Genomic DNA, 21363 nt, shown 5'->3' with positions numbered 1-21363 from the left:
AAACGGCCCCTGTGCTTGGCGAATGTTGGGTCTCTGGCTGAAGAGGCAGCGCAGTTCAATAATGGTGTACACTAAGTGCCAGTGAAGGGACCAGGAGAACTGTCACTCCAGCCTCCCTTCCCCTGTTCTAGCTTCCTTCTTGACACGGTAAACGTAGTAGTTTATATTCACCTATTTCCTTATTGACCCCTTCCCTTCCCAGAACGTAAGCTCCGAGAGAGGAGGGCTCTCTTTCTCGTCTTGTGTTCACTGCTGTATTTCTAGTGCCGAGAACAGTACCTGACCCAGAGTCGATGTTTACTAAAAACTCGTCACGTGAAAGAATGAATGAAGTAAAAGCAAGCTGATTACCCCCGGGCTGCACGTAGGTCTTTTATGGGCCCTTCAGGGATGGGTTGGATTGGACTCCCCTGAGGGGCGAAGGGGGAAACCTCAGATGAGATAAGGGCACAGATGAGGGCAAGGAGGGACTGGTGGGTACAAGATGTTGACTTGTTTGGTCCAGGAAACAAAGCAGTAAGTTTCAGTTTTATTTATTGAACTTCCAAATGATGTCCCCTTGGCTCCGCTCCCTTCATCCTCGCTCATTTGGTCTGGGCGAGACCCAAGGCAGAGGTGTCGGGGGAAAGCTGGCCGCCGCACACATTCCTTGGTACTGGCATTAAAACAGTCGAGCGAAAATAGCCGGCCTCCGGACCGTGTGGGCTGGTCCAGGGATTAGCATTCAGTTCTGGGCTGGCCAGGCCTCTTAGCCCCCTTTCCACCGCGTTCCCTTGCTGGTGGTTCACCATCTGTTTTTAACTCCTTCTGAGGTTGGAAAATGGAAGAAATCGGTACATTAATTAATTTCTGTGACATCGAGAGCTCTGGGCGGCACTGGAAGCATCCCTCAGTTAGAGATCCACGGTGGGGACGGGGGGTGGGAGATGGGGGGCTGGGTTTTACCTCTGATCGAGTGCAGTTTAGTCTGAAGCAAAGGAGGGACATGCACAGTATCCATGGGGCCCTCTGTCTGTCACAGGGCCTTGCAGACCCACCATTCAGTTCACTCCCGTGGCCTCAGAGGCTCTCCTTTGTCCTGGTCAAAATGCCACGGCTGTTTGGAGGGATAGTGTTGTAAGGCAGCTCTCAGCCAGCGTGTGAAGGGGTCTGAACAAGCTGAAAGCTCTGTGGGCTTATGAGTATGAAGAAATGTGAAGACCTGTGGTGGATGTAAGGGGAGAGGCAGGGACGCGGAGGCTGGGGCTGACATGGGACAACCCCGAGGTTTTGGTCAGGGGTCTCCTCTGTGGTGACAGAGCTAACAGCCAAGGAGGGCTCAAACAGGAAGGATCTGTCGCCACTGGTTGGATGGGAGTGTGTTTTAGGCCTGCTTCCGGCACGGCATCCTTATCTAAACAAACACCAGACCTTGGGTGGCGGACGGGGAATATGTGTGTGTATGTGTATAATTTTTATAGTTTCAAATTATAAAATATTTCAAAAATATTTTAAACATTCAGAAAATAATGCAGTGGACACTATCTGTATATCTTGCTTTACAGATGTCTCAGATCAATTCTCTACATTTTTTTAAAAACCTTGTAGAAGTTATAGATTTACCAAAAAATCATAGTACTGAGTTATATATTCCCACACTCAGTTTTCTCTATTATTAACATCTTACATTAGTAGTATGTAGTATGTTTGTCACCATTATGAACCGAATTGATAATTAACCAAAGTTCATTCTTTATTCGAATTTCGGCAGTTTTAACCTCATGTTCTTTTTCTGTTCTGGGATACCACACTGTTTAGTCATTATGTCATTTCATGGAGTCCCTGTGTCACTATGGCTCTATGTAGATGTGAGGCTTTGTAAGTATCCTGTGAGTGAGCCCTCCAGCTTTACGCCCCTCTCTTCATAATGACAGAGTTCTTTTTCAGAAGCCACAATTTCATGTTTACTTCTACTCCAGAAACTCCTCTCAGGTTAACTGTTTCGGAGCCCCAAAGTATGCTGTTTTCTGACACTCAGATTTATCACTGCTAGCTCGAATCCAGAGGACTGATAAAGAGAGGCCCTGCCTGGGCTGCTGTCACAATTCCGCTAGTGTCGCCGGGCGAGAAGCGCCTCCGTGATTGGAGGGCAGTGGGAAGGGCTGGCTGGAGTTCCAGCTTCCCGTTTCTGGGAACCCGTAACCAGTGCTCTCATGGGAAAAAACTAACACCCTCGGCATTTCGCTTATTCCTTCCCTTTGTCTCTTAAGAGAGACATCTCAACTGAGGGTAGTGGAAGAAAAGCGTGCATTTTTCTCCCGACTCATTCTAGTACAGCATCTATTTGGGTGGCTATTAGAAGCTTGGATTTTAAACCACTGTATATTTTTACAGCTGTAGAATCTAGTGCTTGAGTGGATTTAACAAGCAGCCATGGGTTTGTGTTCTGGCCTAAGTCTGCCACTGGCGCTCTGGGAAAATTTGATCTTGGACCTATTTCTAGGCACGTGTTCTGTACTTTTTATTTAAATGTTGATGGCAGTCTGTTGTGCTTGCCGACCACACCTTAATTCTGAGTGCTAGAAAACACGAGATGAATGATTCAGATACTTGAACCGTGAAAATTAAAGATTGCCGATTCAGCTGGGAGTCCGATGGTTTCCTGGGCCCTGGTCTGTGGCTAGCAGTCAGATAGGATTAAAGACTTGCTCAGTTCTTCTTTGTGATGTTCCCCACAGGATTATGTCCTTGGCCACGCAGTCAGAGATGCCTGCAGCCCGGGTTGTCACATGTTACTTTGTGTCACCTAATCTAAGACTGCTTTGATCATTTTTAGTGCAGTGCTTTTGGAAGTGTGGTCTTGAGACCAGCAGCATCCTCATCATCTGGGAAGCTGGCAGAAAAGCTGAGTCTCAGGCGCCCTCTCAGAGCTACCTAATGAGACACCTGGGGGCCGGGGCCCAGCAGTGTGAGCTGTAACAGGCTGGCCCAGTTTGAGAGGCAGCATTAGTGCACAACCCACCCCGAAGGCCCCTCCCGCCGTTACTCCTGCTCTTCAGTCCGCGGACGACGTTCTTTGATTCAGTTAATATTTAGTGAGTGGGCACTGTGCCGGGTGCCAGGTGGAGGTGGGTAGGGAATCGCAGGTAGACCAGCCACGGGGCTTCTGCTCGGGGAGCTGAGGACAGCAGTGATTCTCAGCCCTGGCTTTATATTAGAGTCACCTGAGGAGCTTTTAAAAATCCAGGCGCCCTCACTTAGTGGGTCTTTCATCCCAGATCAATTAAATCAATCACCGGACAGTACCCACGTGTAAACCACGGTATAAAGCTCCCCAGTGAGCAACACGAGCCTGCTGGGAGAGGCGCCAGTTGGGTGGTTTCAAGCGATGTGGTAAGTGTGAGGGTGGGGTAACCAGAGGGTTGGTGGGAGCAGGTGGCAGGGTCGCTTTACCCAGTCTTGGGTTGGGGGTAAAGGAAAGGAAGTATCTGCGAAGGTTTTTTCTCAAAATTTTATGAGAGGGAAAACTAAAAGAAGGTGAAAACATGGTTTAAATATGGAGCCACATGTGACTTCAATAGAGGAGCCTGTCAGGAGACAGTCCCTTCTACCGCGCATGTAATTCATCCTCCCTGTATGCATCGTAACTCTCCGTGGCAGGGGACAGCCAAGCGTTCAGCAGAGGCCACACCCAACACAGATGGTGTGTCCTGTGAGCCCGTATTTCTTCACTGAAAATGTCCTCAAGGGGCCGCCTGGACACCTCAGCTCCCACCTCTCTCCAGCTTTTAAAAGGAAGCAGCTCAGGAGTATAACCCACACCCTACACCCTACACTGGATTTCAGCGGCCATCCTTTCAACAAGTTTTCTTCCCCAAAATGGTGATCTTTCCATGCTTTAAGAGACTTTTTTTTTGTTAAGAGGTAAAGGGGATGTTTATATCACAAACGATTCCTTATTCATGTCTCTCCACTTTTGATTCAGAAGGTCAGGTGGGGAGATTTAATGTGAAATATTAGCTGCCTTTGCCAATTGCTGTACCCTGTTACCAAGCTGTAAGCCAGAAATAGAAGCGACCTGTTTTCAATGACAGATCAAAATTTAGTGCTATGTTGATGGTCCAGAATGAAGATTTTCTTGACACAATGAAATACATACCAGTGCATTTCTGGTTGTGATTTAGCTGACCAAAGTAGTTCAGTTATAATTATATTATTTTTATTCCTGGAGATCATTACTCTGAATGAAAAATGCTTCAGTGTCCAGACTATTAAGAGGTGGATGGTGAACATTATTTAAAAACTTTTTTCTTTCTGAACTGTTAAACAGCTTTATGAGTATATAGAGGCTAGAATATGGTTGTTAGCATTTAAAATTAAATGAAAACATGGAAGTGTTTTCTTTAGTTTAAAAAACTCCACTGTCAGTTACTGTGTGCTGCCTTCTGTGACCCATCTCTTCTTGTTCCTTAAGCCCCTCATAATGCAGTGGGGAGACACGTCTAGTAATTGTACCATCGACATAAATCTGAGGACCTGAATATTATTAAAATGCATTGAGGTGAAGGCTGTAGAGAACAGACTGGAGGCGTTCGTTTATCTAGTTTTACGAGGGGCGATGCTCCTGGAATTGAAATATCTTTTAATAGTATAGGTTCGATATCTAGGTTGTTGTTTTTTATTGGCAAATATTTCCCTGGGCTCTGAGTGCCAAGGTGTTAGGAGAACTTAAAATGCTCTCACACCCGCAGTTTTACAAGGCTGAGTGTAAGGGACGAAGATGACGTGAACATCCACCAAACCGAATAGCGTTCTCTCTGACACCTTCTACCCTGCCTTTCGTGTAAGGAAACAGGCCAATGTTTGTTGTTTAGAAAGCCTTGAGTGAATGACCGTTTTAAAGAGACCACGTAGGAGATGGATGCGTCTCCTCTTAACACACCTTTTCTTGCAATAAAATGAATAAATCTGTTGGGCAATGCCTTTTAGAACTCAAAAGTTTAAACGTAGACTTCTTCAGCAGTCATCGGACTGTATCTGAAATGTAAACTTTCAAGAGACTATAATTGAATAGACTTAACCTGTATTTATGGAAAGGAGAAATCTCAGGGTGATTATCTTTTTTTTCTCTAAGGACCTTTCTTAAACTCTGCAGGTCTCTAGTCTATTGATTTGATTAATGAATATTTTGCCCACTAAAATTGGCCATTAATTATTTCCTTGGGTTGCAGCAATAATTACATCTTTCAAGTAAAATCTAATTAGCATAATAAGCAGAAAACACCCTGCCAGGTGATGCAGGCTTGTGGGGAGCTAGTTACTGCCTGAGAGGGTGGGTTCACCGAGCGGGCTCTCAGCAGCTACATGTAGAGAAAATAGACTAGATCCCCTAAAATGGGAATTTAGATGAAGTAGCTCTAGCGACACTAGTGTTAAAAAATACTACATTGTGGCGTATGATTGTGATGTCATTTAGTAATTAAGAATCCTAGTATCTTTCATTCGTTTATTGAGCTTTCTAGAAATCGGTTACTTGCCAGCCTCTCTAAGTGCTGGGGCCAGAAGAGAAACGGGGTGCTGGCTCTGGAGAAGCTGAGTCTGTCGGGAACATAAACACTTTAAAGTGTGTTCCATCCTTTTACCAGACGTGAGAGCTAAGGAGAATTCTACCAAGTAGACTCTCAATATACCTGGGAGGGGAGGTACCCTTTGTAGTGGACTTTGGGGAATCATCAGAAGTGGGGGAGGAGGTGTTCTGGGTGGAGCAGTAGCCGTTAGGAAGGCTTATCATCAGTCAGGGTCCTGAGAGCAGAAGAGAGTTAAATAAAAGGGCCATTCCTAAGGGCGTGGCCAAGTTCGGGGATGAGGTACCCAGGTAGCAACAGCAGAAACGGGGAAAGGAGGTGATGCGTTAGCACTTGGAGAGGGATGCTCGGGAGGCGCGTGGCTGACAGGAGCTGTGGCCCCAGGTAGAGGATTGCAGCCTCTGTCCCGACCGTGCCTGGCTAGGAGGAAGTAGGAGAATAAAACCCTGACTTTTCGCCTTTCATTCTCTCATTTCCTGCTGGTGCCTATCTTTGGCTGACCCCAACCAGAAGCCAAGGACTCTAGGTAAACCAGCTCGGAACAGGTCTGAGAAGGGCAGGCGGTGGATGTGGAGAAGCAACAGGATAATCAGAACAAAAGGTGTGGCGTGTGAACCAGGGCAGTGCAGAGAGGCGCTGGAGGGCAGGAAGCGGGAAGAAGGCAGGGCGTGGGGCTGGGCCTCAGCCATGATAGTATTGATTTGTAATTCGAGATTCCCATTGTTAAATCACCATTTGGGACTCATCAGTGGATCATAAAAATCACTTTAATGGTTGTCCCAACATTCTTAAAAAATGAAATAATATCAGTGCATGGCATGTAGCGGAGTTGAGTAATGTTTTGTGAAACGCGCGTAGATTTCTCTGGGGGCGGTATGCCGGTTACAGTTTAAAATATATGTTACGCTGTGGGTCGCAGGGAAAACGTTGAGGAAACACTGAGCTAGATCCCTGACTGGTGCGGAGGTGAGCGGCAGAGAGGGGAGGGTGACGGGCAATGCGGCTGAGGCGTTCAGCAAGTAACATGTTTTTTAAGTTTATTCCTTTTTAAAGCCATCCCTTTTTTAATATCTTTATGATATTGAATCCTTGTCTAGAGTACTAAACCTCACCTCAAGTAAGCCAAGAAAATCCCTCAGCCTCTGCCTTCCATTTTCCGAAGCTCAGCTGATAGCAATGTTTACCACATCCCCAAATCTCCAGAGCCTCCGAGGAATCCCGTGTCCTGTGATTACTACGATAATGTCTGTTTTACTTAAGGGTTACAGAGAGCTGTGCATTTGGGTTGAAGATGTGATAAAATCATTTAAATGTGTCTGGGCTTAAAAATTGAAAGGCTTTCCTTTATAAAGCAACTTAATTGATCACACTGTTTCTAGTTAGTCAAATGACTTAAACTCAGCTGAAGCTAGCCAAAAAGTTCTCTATGTCCACTGAAAAGGCATGTGGCTTTGGAAGAGCAGTTGAGGAGCTTTCTGATGAAGGCCCTTACTCTTCCAAGAGAAAAGTAACACAGGTGCGTGTGCACACGCTCTAAACCCCAGGGATGGCAAGGGAAAATGAAATCTAAGTTCTTCATACAGATGACTCAGGTCAATATTTTAGGGTGTAGTTTCAGCCTTCTGTTTCCCACACAGTATTTGCCAGAGAGACTAACAAGGAATCATGTGGCTGCATCGGGTTATTCCTTTTGGAGAAATAGTAACTCCAAGGCTGCTACCTTGGGTTGGCACTGGAAGTGGAGCCTTAGAGTTTAAACTTAGAGTTTACACCGAAGATGTGTGATTCTCACCTCAAGCTTGCTGAGGGAGGTGGCGCGCTATCATCATCTCCATTTCACAGGTAAAGAAACTCAGTTGCTAAGAGCTGTAAGTTAGAAATAGAACTCAGACTAGGATCCAGGTGTTCGGGTTCTGAATCTGGTGCTAAGATCAGTCACCCAAAGGAGAAACTGAATAGGAGATGCAGGTATAGTAACCGTTTCAGCCTGCGTCACAGGTTCTGGTTTTCATCAATTTCTCCATGTGTTTCATGTCACTGCTTCCAAAGCATTCTACTGCTTCTATCCGTGAAAAAAAAAAAAAATTGGCAATTTAATTTGAGAGCATTGATACTGAATAATGTGATAGGACTAGGCCGTGGTCAGGGTCAGATAGCACACACTTGGAAGTCAGACCTGTGCCTGAGACTTTATCTCCTACCTAGCTGTTGAGTTAGGCTTTTTCTGAGCCTTGCGTTTTCCTTTGGGAAAGGGGTGAGGGAGCTGTCTCCCCTGCAGGGTTTTCCTGAGGACTGCACATAGAAAGTAGCCCGTTCTGCTTTGACTCTTAGTAGGCACTCAGTAATGGTAATGAAATCTTTATTATTGCTATTTAGGAACAATTGATTACAAATATAGCCTCATAATGTAAACACTAAATGCTTTCAGACCTGACTACCTGAAATAATAGCTACGATTTATTAAGTAGGTACCACGTACCAGCTACTGTGCTCTGTATTTTATATGGCTTATGGTTTTTAATCCTCATAATAAATCGCATAATGTGTAGGAACTATGAACCACTATCTTCCATTTCAGAAAACAGACTTAGGCTGAGAAACTTGCTCAAGTCACATAGTAAGTTAGACTGTGATGAGAACTACCATATTATATTAAAGCCTTATTTTTTAAAAAAAGGCAACAAAGTCCAGAGAGCTTCCCAGAAGCCCTTCCACAAAAGCCAGGAATGCCAGGAGCCATCTGTCAGGTCCAGGGCCTTCCCAGATGCCTAAATTCACACCATCAGCGAGATGGGTGTGAGTTGTAGCCCAGCATGTGCCCCTACTCATTAGCAAGTGGAATGAAGGCCTAACCACACAGAATGGGCAGAAATGCATCCCCGTCCACTGTGTAACCTCTGTGGCCCTGCACACTGTGTTCTTGGCTGCTATCTGGGCATGGGGACAGTGTGAGTGATCCCATAGCTGGCCAGGCAGAACTCCCCAGATCAGACCTCGACCTGAGTAAGCTGTAACCGATGTGTGCGCTTATGTTTGATGACTCTTAGGCAGAACACTCAGGTCACTCAGCGTCCAGATGTTCAGCTGTTTCTCTCTGCCTTTTTTTCTTTTTTTATTTTAAAGCAGTTATTCAGCTTCTCTGAGAAATGAGAAGTAATAACGATGATTCCTTTTGCCAAATCCTCGACTTAACTGGCTTCCAAAATGCAAAACTAATATGCCTGGTTATGACCTGATTTGTAACTGAGGTGAATAATAATAGCACGGGAAAACCACACTAGTTCCGGCCAATCTGAATTACAGAAAATTCTGAGCCACGAACTACTTGGAGTGATGCAGTCTTGTTTTAGGAACACGGTGAAAAAAAATGACCAAAAAAACCAAAAAAGGATCCTTAGAGGTCTCATCAGAACACCCTTATGAAGAGATGAAATTGAATTGTTGGTATTTGGCTCTTTGTTTTTAAAAATGCCTGATGACATTAACTTGTCCACATTATCAAGAACCTTCATACTTTACGTAGAGAAAGTAAAAGGCCAGGGGTGAGTGGGTGGGACCTGAACCCCAAGTAAAGTCTGAATTTAAAAAGTTTTAATGGACCTGAGCCCCAAGGAAAGTCTGAATTTAAAGGTTTTAATGGACTTATTTAGAAGACCTTTAAGTCACTTTCAATAATTTCCAGTTTCACAATTGCCTCTTTAGTTTGAAGAAAAATGCAAACTGTTTGGTTTAAAGACATTCTCAACCAGTTCTGTCCTTTTTCTGGTCTCCAAGCCTTCTCAGAGTCTGTATTAGTGATCGTCAATCCCGGTTACAGACCAGAATCTTTGGAGATGGGTCCTGTGCATCAGAATTTTTTTAAAGCTACCCAGGTGATACTAACATGCATTTCTTACTGAGAACCACTGGTCTCTGGGTACCTAGTGGTATAAAGTGGCTGAAACCAAATGAGACAAACTTGTTTATAGGGCTCATTGGTATCAGGTCTTAGGACTCAGCGCAGAGGTTTCTTCTCAGCTTGGAAAGACGTATTCCAACTGGCTCACCTGTTTATCCCTGCCATTTCTCTAGAATCCTTCCACATACTTACAGCACAAAACATAAGCAGGGAGTGATTCGTACACGTTAGCAGAAAAGCAAACGTTTTTTACACTAGCTCATTTTTATCACAGATCAATAAAAAAAATCCTCTAGAGTCTGGTCTACTTGAAAAGGCGGGACCTTTTTGGGGAGTTGGTGGGATTCAGTGTTTATCACCAAATACTTGGCATGTATATTAGGATGTCTGTAAATATTATTGTTGATTATTTTAATCTTGATTTTGTGCTTTTGTTAGTTAAGTCTTCCTTGACTTTTTCTCTAGGATCCAAACTTGTGCTAAGTGTATATTTTGGTCAATGGAGAGAGAAGGAATTCTTTTAGATGCAGATGTGAGAGATGTCAGTGTATGCAGATTTCAGGTAAATGCAATTCATGGTGTCAGAGCTGCCCTTTAAAGAAAAAAAAATGTTGGCAGGTGGGGATGGGATGGGTTACAGTGGGGGGAAAGGAACAAATGGGAACAGATCTGCGTTAATAAATATTCAGACTGAGTCCCGCTCTTGTGTCAGTGTTAGTAGGTAGTGTTATTACATGTAGTATTGGGTGATGGAAGTTACGCACACTCTCATTTTTCACTTTAATTGCTTGCCTGAAAAAATCCTGACAGCTTCAAAGGTTACTGCTGGTTGCATTGTTCATAACTCAGAAGTAATATGCATGTGCAATTTGCTTCATTATTGCCCACTAATAACCAATTCTGGAGAAAGTCTTAAAGCCGCCAAAGGAGCCATATTTGACATGATGGTTTCCTCTTCTTTATCCCATTCTTTACCCCAGTTTTAGTGAGCCACAGATGCTGTGGTGATGTGAGTATGATTTTACTCTGATATTCTATGAGTTTAGTATGAGAAATTCTTAAGAATTTCTAAATCCAGAAAAACAAGGCAAGACATAAAATATTTCATATTTCAAATCTAACAGAATAAACTAGCATTCCAGTTGTTTAAGATTTGGTTTGACAGTGGCTTAAGTTGAAGAGTTTCTCACTTTCAAGAAGTCTAGAGGTGGTCAGTCCAGGAAGGGTATTGGGCTTCACAGGACCAGGGATCCAGGCACCTATTGTGTTGCTCTGCCATGTATGACTTCCATTCCCAAGATTATCTCAAATCCATAATAGATGCAAGGACTCCAGTCATCTTTCCAGTCTGTAGGAGTTTGGAAAAATGCCACAAAGAAAGGCACATGACTTTTAGGGGGCTTCTCAGAAGCCTTGTATTTTATTGGCTGGGACTTAGTCACATGGCTGCACTTGGCTCAAGGAATTCTGGGAAATGTAGTCTTTACATATGACAGCCATGACCCTAAGCATTATGGAGGAAGAGAGGAGAAATGACTAGAAGCATTCGTCACTTAATTGAGCATTGCAGATGTTGTGTTTGTTACAGATGGAATGTATGACCCTTCACCAGCAAAAATATTACAACTCGCTGAGGGCGCAGATGACAGTTAGCATTTTTGTGCAATAAAATATTTCTTTTTACTTAAAAAAATTTTTCTACCACAGTTAACATACCATATATTAATTTCACATGTACAACATAGCGACTAGACATTTATATAATTTACGAAGTGATCACTCAGATGACTCTAATATCTATCTGACACCATACATAGTTATTAAAATATTATTGACTATATTCCTTAAGTTTTTTAAAATTAAGATACAGTTTTTAGATATAAGGCTATTGCACACTTAATAGACTACAGTATAATATAACATATACTGGAAAACCAAAAATTTGTGTGACTTGCTTTATGGCAATACTCTATTGCTGTGGTCTGGAACTGAACAGACTCTCAGTATCTCCAAAATATGCCTGCCCTTGATGCAGCCAGCATTCTCCGCCACATTATGTAAATGATGAGTTCTTAGGTTTTCTGTGTGTCATTATGCCACTAATAATAAAATGGAGATAATCCACAACAGCGCAGAGTTTAATTTCAAAACATTTTACGAGCTAAAGAACTGAGTAGCAGCTACCCCCAGCCCATTGCTAGTTAAGCCTCATTTCACCCCTAGTGCTATTCTTATCAACATTTTACAGATGGAAAGGGAGGAAAAAAAAAAACTAAAAAACCCCTAAGTCGTAAGGTGGTTATACGGCTAGTATTAAACTGAGGAAGTTTGACTTGTGTGGAGTTGTGTTATAATTCTGAGCAACACCAAGAAGTGGGAGCAGCTGTTTCAACAAGAACGTTTATGATAATAGTGAGCCTTAGCGACTCGGGCACCTGATTATTTAATTCACTGTACTCAGGGTCAGTTTTGACTGGGTTTTTTAACCCCGCTTCTCCACCCCGCCCCCCCCGCCGCCATCTTTTGTCGTAACTCCCTTGTGAAATTTACCAATTACTTGGTTTCAAATGCAGTACAGTCTCTGGCTTTTCTTTATCCCTGCTGGAATCCTACTAGACCTAGTTGATCCTCAGTCCATACTTACCAATTAATTGGCTGAGTTCTATGATAACCAGAGCGGTCGGGGTTTTGCTACATATCATTGTTTTGTTTCGAGGGACATCTTCTGGCTCCAGCGCTTGCTGGAATGTGCGGCTTGAGGATGGCGTTCTGAGCTCTGCCGTTCCTATCTGCCTCATGAGTCCTTTATCTCCTCTCTTTGAGGCCCAGACTTGTTGGTTCTGCAGATGTCTTACCACACATCAGGGGCAGGCCCTCCTTGTCTGTCAGACCCTTTCGCTTTCTGGTTTCTTCCTTCATTTTGGTAACAAGGCACTCAGACCTATAACATCAATAAAATCTTATATTTCGATTTCTACTTTCACCAGATCTTGTATTTCTATATTCCAGTGTCTCCCTCATTCTCCGAACCACTACCAGTTCCGTTTCTGAAACTCAGATCGTCTCAGTTTACAGTGTCAGCAGCTCTCCAGTGTCGACAGAATTCAGTCTGAACGCTTTGAGAACATTTCCAACCGCCCGGGGCGTGGGCCCGGCCCGAACCACTAGACGGAGCCTAGACTTCTTGCCGGTCCCTGCTCATTTCTGCTTCTGCTCTTCATTTTCTATTCTCACTCACCATTTTCTTGCCTTTTCTGTCTGGAGATTTATTTCACTTAAGGCTCATGTAGAATTTTCTTTGAAGAAATTTTTCTGATTCTCACAGAGAATCATGTTTTGTTTCTACTCAGTGCATTCCTCTGTACTGGCATATATCACAGTCTGTCTCAGATTATGGTTAACTATGAAGTGTGTTGTCTTTCTTGCTCAGTTGTGAATCTACTGACTTAGAATGTGCTTGAGCAACTAGCACATGGCAAGAATTCAGTGTGGGTCTTTCTTGAATTCAGTTTGTCTCCCTTAAGAAAGTCCGTGCTCTTATCTAAGTCCAGAAAACCTCTTGTATCCTCCTTCTGTAGCTTCCTAACCAGCCTCTGGCTACATGATTGAGACCACAGAAAATATCAGAAATGGTGATCTGGAAGTAATTTAGGAGCAATAGCTCCATTTCTCATAATATTCATCTAGCTCTAAAGCAAGGTTTGTCGATGTTGGCAGTATTGATATTTTAGGCCTGATAATTCCTTGGGGGGCACAGGCTGGGGACTGTCCTATGTGTTTATTACAGGATGTTTAGCAGCATCCTCGGCCCCTACCTACTAGATGCCTGTAGGATCTTCCGTTAGTTGTCTCCAGACAGTGCCAAACATCCCAGGGAGAAGGGGGCAGGAATTGCCCGTGGTTCAGAACCACTGTTTTAAAGTATCTCTGTTAATATTCTATAACTAATGAATGTTGGCTCTTCAACCCTACTACCTTTCCATGTACCCATAAACTTCTCACCGGTGCTTTCTGCCTCATGTCATTTTTAGATTCCCTAATCTCACCTATGAATGACTCCCTATGCTTTACTCTCTTTCTTCAAAACCCAGCTCAGTTCCCATTCATCCTTAAAGCCTTCCCAAATTAGACCTATCAGCTCCTTCCCCATTCTGAATTTTGCATCATTTTGTAGCCCTCTGAACATCGATGCTTAAGGTGATCGACCTATGTAAATATCTGTAGATACTGGTACAGCCCTTTACGCATGGGTCTACCTTCCTTCCCTGTCTGACTCTCCTAATCAAACTGTCTAAGCTGGATGCGTATCTTTGTGTCTTTTGTATTATGCATGTCCGGGGCATTCATTTATTCAGCCTACATCATAATGAGCATTGAGCTTAGGATTTGTGGCCTGTAAGATCTTTTCCCTTAAGGAGCTTCCACTTTGGTGGAGTGTTAAGATAGATTTGCAGACATGTGTAGCATGATGCATGGTAGAGGTGTTGTGTAGGCCGGTGCCTTGGAGGATGGGTAGAGTTTCCTTGGGCAAATAATTTTAGGCAGAAGGAGTGGAGAGTCTTCTTCTATAAACAGCCATTTCCCTTCCAGCCTTGAAGAGAGGACTTCAAGAGCCTCATTTCCCCTGCCTTTCATCACTGAGGATCCCCACCAGCAGCTACCTACTCTTCCAGAAACCTGCTTAGAGGCTCTTCCCCTGGACAGGAGTGATGCAGAAGCTCCTTATGGACTTTTGTATTACGTGCTTCTTGGATCCACTGTTAGGTTCATTTCTGGAGAACCAGACATGTAAATTGGTGTGTATACGCACGCATGCACGTAAGACTAAGTTTTTGGCCTTACTCCTGTTGAAAGATTTTATTGTCACCCCAGAAGCCCAGTCTCCCGGGCGACTGTGTACAGGTGTGCAAGCATACCTGGCATCCATGATGATCTCTTGCAGGTTCTCGTCACAGGTAACAAGGTGAAAGAGGTTGGTGGATAAATTACACCCTGTCACCACTTAGAGTATGGACTGGTAGTATCATACACATAGGGCTACACATCTTACACTTAGGGAAAATAGCTACCACTCTCAAGCAGTGTACAATGATTCTAGGTCGATAGGCTGGTAAAGAGTTGGAAAGCATCCTAGTCAGAGCTATTTCTAATAACTTTGACCTTCTGGCCATGTCAGAAACTAGGAAGGCTTGCAATATGCTGTGTTTGTTTATAAATTATCCTCCTGCCATTATAAATTAACCTCCTACACCATTGTCCAAAGGGTTCCTGGTTGAATAATGTTTATTCATTCACTTGTGGAGGAAAAGTCAGGCTACAAATGTGAACATGAATGCTTTTTTAATAGATGGTATTATTGTGCTGCACTGTCCTCGACTTTTAGATATTTAACTCGTAAAGTTTACAGCAACACTTAACTGCATCTGGATTTCACATTGAATTTGGGAAGGCAAGAATCTCACTGTAATTTGCACTGACTGCCCTGTAATGGAAATTATGGCTTGGGAAAAGTTTCAAATGACGTGTCTATAAACTAAGGAAAAGTTGATCCATTCAAAGGCTGGCAATGTGCAATTGTAGGAATTTTTTTTTTTTTTGAAGGGGCCATTGCCAAGAAGAAATATTTATTTCAGCAGCTGAAGTAAACTAGCCATGAATTAAAGTTGGTCTGTGTAAATTGTTGGTTCATCAAATTCTGTCCTAAAAGTGGAGTGAAAGTTACAACATAACTATGCGGGGCTTTTAAGAAAGCTATGAAGATTGTAGAGTCCAGTGTTAAACTGGGTGGTGGCAATGAGTTGATTTTAGAGGATGAGCAGCCTTTTTTTATGGTCGGAATACTGGCCTAATGGGACTCGGGATGCAGGGCTTCTGGTCCTAGCCCTGCAGTTACGTGGGTTCGTGTCAGTGGATACGCCACTTACCCGCCCAAGCATCAATTTATTGCTTTGCTCTAGTCTCCATGTCTCCCTCCCCCACCATTTGTTTTAGTCTCTCCTATTCATGTTCAAGACTTTCCCTCAAATGTCTAATGATAGATCCCTGACTGTTCTTGGCTCATGTTTAAGTCCGAGGCAATAAAAAGCCGATGAGAGGTTCTGGATGGAGAGGCACGGATGGGGCTTGTTGACCATGGACTTAACTGTAGGGAGATCATTTAATTAGGGAATCGCCAGATGTCCACATCTGGCAGTCTCTTCTCCGAGCCCACTTAACTTAATCGGAGAGGAATCCTCCTGACTGGCTGCCAGTGTTCTTGGGAGCAGTGGGGTCGGCGTATTTCCACTTTCAATCCGTCCATTTTCAGCACTGCATCGGCATAGTTCAGAGATACTGTGCGTTCAGTTCCAGACCACCGCAATAAAAGGCCATCGCCATAAAGTGAGTGGTAGTCTTTGATGGCAGAGGGTCTTGCCTCTAATCTGTAAAAAGCACAGCTGTGAAGCACAATAGATGAGATACAATGAAACGAAGGATGTTGTTTTCCCCTCGTCTTCCTCCCCTGTGCTTGGTCTCCTGGTTCCGTGTCTCTGGATAATCAGCCACTTAAACAGCCCTCTTGTTTTCAGCCCCGACCCTTCCTTGCCTTTTGCCATCCGGCCCCTCCTGGCTCCTGGGTCTCCCCACCCCTCCGCTGCAGTCACTCATGGTTGTAGCTTCCTATACTCTCTAGGTCACTTTCCACTCATGGATGGGTTTTCCATCTTCCAAAACCCTGGTGGGAATCACTTGTCTGCTGATGTCTCTCCTTTCTTCTGTCCCTGGTGAGTTTATTCCTTGATTTCTACTTTAGCGAGATCTTGGATAGTGAAGGAAACAAATGCCCTCGATCAATCTGCCATGTTTGATCAAAAGTCTTCCATTTTCTCATCATAAAACCTGGGTATCCATTCAGTAATTACCGTGCATCTCCTAATCTCGGGCACTGAACTGAGTGCCGGAGAGATGAAAGAAGCTGAGACAGTTCTCCACCTCTCAGAAACGTGGCAAGGGCACAGCTGGATGATGCCTCTGCGGCGACACGTACAGGGACAGCGCCAGCAAGGAAGAGGTGCAGAGGAAGGAAGAGCAGTGTGACGAACTCGGCCGGGGATGTTACGGACAGCTATGCTGAATAAACTAAAACTCTGTGGCTTTATGATTTCAGCTGTCGGGGGAAGACTGTGACCAGACTGCACCCGTTAATTATTACCGAACGAATCCAAAGAAAAGTGGTGTGTCCAGCCCAGAGCTTCAGAATCCCTCATCTGGCTGGGTGGGCCTTTGCCTCTCCAGGGTCGTCCAGTGCTGTAAAACGCCACTGCCTTCCCACCCACGGCCCCTCAGGCCTCTCACTTGCCGTACACCCTTAGAGTCTGGTGCTGGGAAGATAGAGAATTTGAAGAAGGCCTTTCTCAGAGGGGGCATGATAGCAGATCTGCCCCTCACTGCTGCCTCCCAGCCTCCAAATGGCTCGTTGCTGATAGAGGCCTTATTATTCTTGTCGAGAGGTAGTCTTGCTGGTTTCTGACTTTCTTATAAGTAATTCCAGATAGATAAAATCCTAGTTGCGTAGACTATCTGAAGCATAGCCAAAGCTCATGAGCCCATTAATCAGCCTCAGTTAACCCAGCAAACAACCCTGATAGAGATTTCATGTAGGCCCGAAGATAGCACTCTAAAAGGCTCGATGTATGTCACAAATTTAGACACTCGGTTGCCACTGGTTCCCAGTGCCAGAGACAGCAGAGTTGTGGACATGGGCCTCACTGATGGGACAAGGTGGTCTGTGGTGTTTGCCCCTCCTTGGTCCTGTTGCAATTCCAGTTCCTATTAAGAAGGCTCTGAATGTTGTCCTTATTTCTGTCACCTGCCTCACCTTTTTCCTCGCCTCTTGAGAAGTGATGGGAGCTAGTGCTGGGACATTGAGCCTGTTGCCATTTAAGTGAATCTGTGAAACCACGAGCCACTAGGACCATATGAGCTACAGAAAGCTTTCACTTTGTGCCTGTGTCTAGTCTGTGCTGTGGAGGTGTGTGTCCAAGGATTACCCTGCTAGACGAGGCACGACTTACAGTAAGGGCTGCTAGACGAGGCACGACTTACAGTAAGGGCTGTCTTCCCTGAGAAGATGCTGTGTTGTAGAAATTTTAACAACTTTAACATAAGCTGAGAGGTTTTTATTGCTTGGCTGTTTTAAAGAACATTTTAATATTTGAATTCTCAGCCATCATTCAACTTGAACTCTGTGAGTGTGCAAGAGGGTGGTACGAAGCAGAAAACTAACCACTCCGTGTGTCTTTTGGCTATACCACACCCTGTAGAAAAGGCTTAGATTTATCTTCCTGTCACTTTTTAGCGATACAAAAGTGGTAGAGTGTTATTTGTGGCTATAGACAACCACATTGTAGAAATGCTTACATTCTTGCCAGTTGCCAGCTTAAGGAGCATCACGTAGCTATGAAAAATTCAAATGTTTCTATTCCACAAAGTAAGGCCATTTACAGAGGTGGATTATATCTGTGTAATGGTAGCCAATGTTCCAGTTTCATATTTTTATTGGTGCCATAAACAAATAAGCCAGAGAACGATCTGGGAGATTGCGTGCTACAGACATTGCTATTCATATCACATTTCTTATTGTAGCAACTTATGTGAAAATTTCCTCAATGGTGTGGCACCTTGCATGAAGATGTTCTTACTGAATTCAGTAATAGCCTGTGGATTGTGTTATCCTCTCCAGTTTATTCCGTTCTGATAATGTACGTTCCCTCTTCGTGAGGAGTAAGAATGTCATTGTCCTGCTGTGAAAATCCTAATTTCTCGTCGCTGTAATTAATCCTTTCCTGTAGAGTTTTTAGCCTCAGTCAGTTACTTTTCTGTCAAGAAGGGAGAAATAATGAAGGCAGCTATTATACTTTGACTGAAGGTGACGTGCTCAGCGGCGTAATTAAATCCGTAAAATGGTGAGTCGTGATCGCCACAAACCAGGCGACCAGGAAGCGAGGGACGGAACTGGAGTTTATGTGCGACCAGCAGCTGACGCTATTACTCGTGCAAGTCTCTCTTGATTTGTGGGCACCCAGTGCCTAATTTCATTTTAAGAACTCGAAGCTTTAATGGATGTTCTAAAAGTTGCCCAAGGAAACATCTGAAAAAGATGTTTTAGGCTCGGCGGACATCTGTCTGGAAGTTCTGCTTTCCTGTCGGTTTACCAGAGTCTGCATTCTAGAAAAAGAGGAGAATCTTGCCTGAGGTGCTTCCAGATGGTCTTTTTGTCATGGGCAGGGTGACATTAAGAAGCTTCTGGAAGTCTATTTCAGCACTCATAATTTGAGAGGATGTGAACATAAGTCTAGCATAGGTAATGGAAGGTAGTGAAACAAAGTAAAACAATATTTCAAAACTTTGTTTTGCAAGTAGAATGCAAATGTTCTGATTTTTTGTGAAATAGTGTTATGGGATGCAGTTCGTGTGAATGTCAGTGGCCAGTATCATTTATTTGAGCATCAGAACCGTAGAATTTTGTATAAGATACTTTCTTTTCCTTCCCCAAAGAGGTACTAGAGTGTGAAGAAGAAAAGAATAATACAGTTTGTGTGTGTAGGTTTATGTACACCTGCCCCCACACACACTAATAAAAGAAAAATAAGTCAAGGTAGCTTAAGGAGGTAGTATTTAAAACATTTGGGAAATTATATAATTTGGAAACAGAAAGGCTTTAGAAGATGGTTTGTGGGCATGCTGTTAGACTGGGCATCGCTTACGGGAATAAAGGCGAATGTGGAAGATATAAAAAGGTTTATTGGCCTCTTAACACTTTTCCCCTTCATACACACATTTTAGACTCAGACGGTGTCTTTGCTCTCAAAATAATACATCTTATGTAATCATGAACCAGATGTTTCAATGGAGTGGGTTTTAGCGAATAAGGTTCAAGCCCATGTCTCAAAAGCGAAGCACCTCAGTCATCAATTCCTAAACATGAGGCGAAACCGTTTTCCTGAGTTCTTGGGACATTTTCCACATGGACGTCTGTGGTCATTGCCTTGTTCTTCCTCCTTTTGTTTTCATGGTTTTTGTCTTCAGTCTGTCTCTTTTCTAAGCACCTAGAAGGACCTTGCAGGCTCCATCTGTCAGTCCTCATTCTCACACGGGCGTGCCCGGCACTCCCGTGGACCACCGTGGAGACGAAACACCTTTCCCTGGTGAGCCCCGTTCTGCTCACTCCTCTGCAGCAAACACAGGAGAAGTGCGCAAAGCACACCTCCCAGAAACATGGGTGTACTTCGGGGCTTCAGCAGACTTAGATGAGAGTCAGTAAGGGCTGTATTTGAAAACTAAGTTTCCCTCGAAGAGTGGTTTCTGGGTATGTAGAGTAGGGGTCCCCAGTCCCCGGGCTGTGAACCGGTACCAGGCTGTGGCCTGTGAGGAACCGGGCCGCACAGCAGGAGGCGAGCAGTGGGCAAGCGAGCGAAGCTTCGTCTTTATCTGCAGCCGCTCCCCAGCGCTGGCATCACCGCCCCAGCTCTACCTCAGATCATCAGGCATTAGAGTCTCATAGGAGCACCGGTCTCTGGTGCCAGAAAGGCTGGGGACCGCTGCTTTAGAGGATTGCAGGTTGTGTTTGTAGGCCAGTGATCTACAGCCTCAGTTGTTACACCCAGCCATTGTAGGCGGGAGAGGAAATGCTGAGTTACTATCTGTTCTCACTTGTGCTGCCGACTTAATGGAACCATTCAGAGAATCTTTGTCTCTTGTTTCAGAAGCTGGCTTTCAAGGACCTGCAGTGGCAAAGACCCAGAGAGCAGGGTTTCTGAATAGTATGCCCCTAAAATTCTTGGCACAGGAAAAACAAAGCGAACATGAGATTATTTAACACACCAAGAATAAAATCGCCGGTCCAGTTTGAGTCTGGGAGTCTAAAACTTTCGTAAATTGATTTTTACGCTATCGTTTTTGCCACCGTGCTCTACGCCACTGCGCCTGCATCGCAGCCTCCCTCACCTGTTCATGCACTTCGGCGTTAGTGGGTGTGTCCTACACCTAATGTGCAGTAAACACTTCCTGTCCAAAGGTGCTCGAAACAACATCTGTCGTTACATCAAAGGCGTGACTGCCAAGTGCAGCTGGAAGAATTCTAATGATGAGATGGTTTGAAGGAAGGTTATAATGAAATCTGTGAAATGTCTGAAGCTTTTTCGAAAAAGGCAGAAAAGGGCTCAGTTTCCTGCAGTTTTATTACGTAAACATTGTTTCTGCCTATATTTAGCATAACCGTTTCTCTACGTGAGAAACTTGAGAATACATTCCTAGTTAGGAAAAGTGCATTTTCTGGTGCCGTGTTGGAGAAGCAGCCTTATGGAAGGTTGATGCAGTGTTGAATTCTGTCTCTTCAAGAGGAAAAACCCCTCTAATGTGCTATTTGTGGGTTCTGAATGAGAATTTCTGATCAAGAGTCTAAAGAGTTATCCTAAGCTCATTATACAATTAAAAGGGACAAGAGCTATGCTCCAGAATGTGAATCCCAACCCAGAAAAGTGTTCACTGTACAAGGACAATACTTAGATTTTCAAATTGGGGGTGCTTTCCAATGGCAGCTAATTTGTTCCAGCATTGAAGTGAGCATAATTAACAGAGACTTTCTTTCTTAGGCCGATTAACCACCAAAAACCATGCCAACATTGTAACTGTAAGCAGTGAAAACCAATATTTATGAGGGGGATTGTGCAAGAGTTTGTGCGACAGATGGACATTTTATCTCTGTTGGTGTTTGTAATTCCCTTGAAAAGTCATGCAGTATCTTGTTATTTTTGAATGAATGAACAAACGATTTTGCTTTGCTGTTTTCTTTAAAAGAGGTGTACTAATTTTTTTTTCTGTTTAGCCTCTTTATGTTAGCTAGGTTCATATATTCTGATG

The 21363-nt window shown here is 43.9% G+C and overlaps 1 protein-coding gene across 1 annotated transcript in view; it reads left to right on the top strand.

The window, feature by feature from the left end:
- JAZF1 (JAZF zinc finger 1) overlaps positions 1–21363 on the top strand; it is a 300556-nt gene that overhangs the window by 148752 nt on the left and 130441 nt on the right. The gene's annotated exons all lie outside the window — the stretch shown is intronic.

The sequence above is a fragment of the Pteropus medius genome, unplaced genomic scaffold (assembly GCF_902729225.1).
Source record: "Pteropus medius unplaced genomic scaffold, Ma_sr-lr_union100, whole genome shotgun sequence".
In the NCBI taxonomy this organism is placed as follows: Eukaryota; Metazoa; Chordata; class Mammalia; order Chiroptera; family Pteropodidae; genus Pteropus; species Pteropus medius.
This window is presented reverse-complemented; position numbering and strand designations above follow the sequence as displayed.